The 2,500-nt window shown below is 54.8% G+C and overlaps 1 non-coding gene across 1 annotated transcript; it reads right to left on the minus strand.

Annotated features, from left to right (window-relative positions):
* Window positions 1–138: 138 nt before the first annotated feature.
* LOC149254577 (5.8S ribosomal RNA) lies at window positions 139–292 on the minus strand. The gene has a single exon (XR_016267844.1). It is a non-coding gene; the product is annotated as a 5.8S ribosomal RNA (ribosomal RNA).
* Between the last annotated feature and the right edge of the window lie 2,208 nt (window positions 293–2,500).

The raw sequence follows: 2,500 nt of genomic DNA on the forward strand, positions 1-2,500 counted from the left end.
AGGGGACAAGATCACCGCTCGCCGACGCGCGCCACGAAACATCGCTTGAGGTATTTCAGCCAACCGCACCGCACGGGGCACGGACGACCAGCTCCGCTGCTCCCTAGCACATTGCAGGGAGCGCGTTTGAATGGGATGCGACGCCCACACAGACGTGCCCTCGACCGAGGCCTCGGGCGCAAATTGCGTTCAAAAACTCGATGATTCACGGGATTCTGCAATTCACACTAAGTATCGCATTTCGCTACGTTCTTCATCGTAACAAGAGCCGAGATATCCGTTGCCGAGAGTCGTTTCCACGTACTACCGAAAAATCGGCCACAAAACTGAATAGGGGGGGCACCCCCCCACAACAAATGTAAGGCCAAGGGGCAAAAGGAGGAAAAACGCACGAGAGAAAGAGAAACAAAGGTGTCTAACCCCCTCACGGGGGGAGGCTCGAACAGAGGACAATCTCCCCCCAGCCCCACGCCCTCGCAAAAAGGGGGGAAATGTGTGGGACAGCGATCGAGAAGGACTAGGGTGGCCACCCCGGGAGCTCGCGCTGCTTTTAGCCCTTCCCCGACACCAGCCCACAACAATTCCCCCTTTTCTCCGTAGAGCTAGGGACCGAAAGGAAGAGAACAGGGTAGAAAACAAAGCACAAACAAAGCACAAGCCTCCCAAGCCCCGTGCCTTCGGCAAAAGGGGGGAATTGAAGGGGACGACGATCGAGAAGGACGAGGGTGGCCACCCCGGGAGCTCGCACTGCGTTTCGTCCTTCAGGAACACCAATCCACAACAATCCCACCTTTTCTCCGTAAAGCTAGGGGCCACGAGGAAGAAGGGAAGAGAACAACAAGAGAGAAAGGAATATATATCAACCGTGGCTACCGGCTCACAAGGGGAGGAGGCTTCAAACAGAGAACAAGCTTCCCCAACCCCGTGCCTTCGCAAAAAGGGGGGAACTGCAGGGGACGACGATCGAGAAGGACTAGGGTGGCCACCCTGGGAACTCTCACTGCTTTTCGTCCTTCCCGAACACCAATCCACAACAATCCCACCTTTTCTCCGTAAAGCTAGGGGCCGAAAGAAGGGAAGAAAACAACATGAAAGAAAGAGAGAGAGATATCAAACGCATCCACCGGCTCACAGGGGGAGGCTCAAACAGGGAACAAGCTTCCCCACCCCCGTGCCTTCGCAAAAAGGGGGGGAACTGCAGGGGACGGCGATCGAGAAGGACTAGGGTGGCCACCCTCAGAACTCGCACTGCTTTTCGTCCTTCCTGAACACCAATCCACAACAATCCCACCTTTTCTCCGTAAAGCTAAGGGGCCAAAAGCAAGAAGGGAAGAAAACAACAGGAAAGCAAGAGATATCAAACGTGGCTACCGGCTCACAAGGGGAGGCTCAAACAGAGAACAAGCTTCCCAAGCCCCGCGCCTTCGGAAAAAGGGGGGAACTGCAGGGGACGGCGATCGAGAAGGACTAGGGTGGCCACCCTGGGAACTCGTACTGCTTTTCGTCCTTCCCGAACACCAATCCACAACAATCCCACCTCTCCTCCGTAAGGCTAGGGGCAAAAGGAAGAAGGGAAGAAAACAACACCAAAGAAACGAAGATCCCAAGAAAAGAGAGAAGCTCAACAGCACGCCGAGCAAGATGTCCGCTAACCAAAAAGAAATCAAACAAGGCACCCAATCAAAAAAGCGTCCCACCTCTTCACACCCTCCCACATGCATTCATCACAACACCCTTTCCAGCCCTACAACATAGCAAACAACCAAGCAAATAAATCACAACCCAAAAATTGACCAATAGAAAAGACGAGGGCCCCGATGAGACCAGTGTCTGGAGCACGTCACTGAGAGGCAAACAGCCCCCCAACCCAACGACACAAGGCTTCAAACGACAAACAGACTGCTGCCCATAACACAAACCCACCCCGCTGTTGCACCCCTCCGTGTACAAAACACCCGACAACCTTTCCAGCGAGAGAGTCAACGGGGGTCAAAGAATCAAACTCCAAAGAGGAGTTGTCACGGGCCGACACTCAACGCTGGAGAAAGCCGCGAGCCACAAGTACATCGACGGTGCAAGGCCACTAGAGAGAGGGACGTTCGCAAAGCGCACGCCACGAAACGAAGAAATGACGCGAGTCCCACAAAAAACCCACAATCCAAAGGGAGGAACAAAGACACAACCTGCTACTTCTTTTTCCCTCAGAAGGGGAGTGGCTCACGAGAGGACGAGGAATTCCCTCGACGGCAAAGGCACGAGATAAGATTGCCACCCTCATGCCCGTCGGCGGGGAAAATTGCGATCTCGATGGAGCTCAGACCGAGGGATGGGTTTTTCATTACCTGGACACACAACCCTTCCGCGAGGGCATCATGTCGAGGAACGGTCGGGAGGGACTAGGGTGGCCAGCCCAACGGGTTGATCCGCTCTTCATCCATCCCATACTTGACCGCACCCCGACAATCTCGCCTCACGGAAGGTTTGAGCTACCAGGCGCGCG

Source organism: Pinus tabuliformis, chromosome 7 (genome assembly GCF_031772625.1).
Source record: "Pinus tabuliformis cultivar Carrire ecotype Pingquan chromosome 7, CPIR1, whole genome shotgun sequence".
Classification (NCBI taxonomy): Eukaryota; Viridiplantae; Streptophyta; class Pinopsida; order Pinales; family Pinaceae; genus Pinus; species Pinus tabuliformis.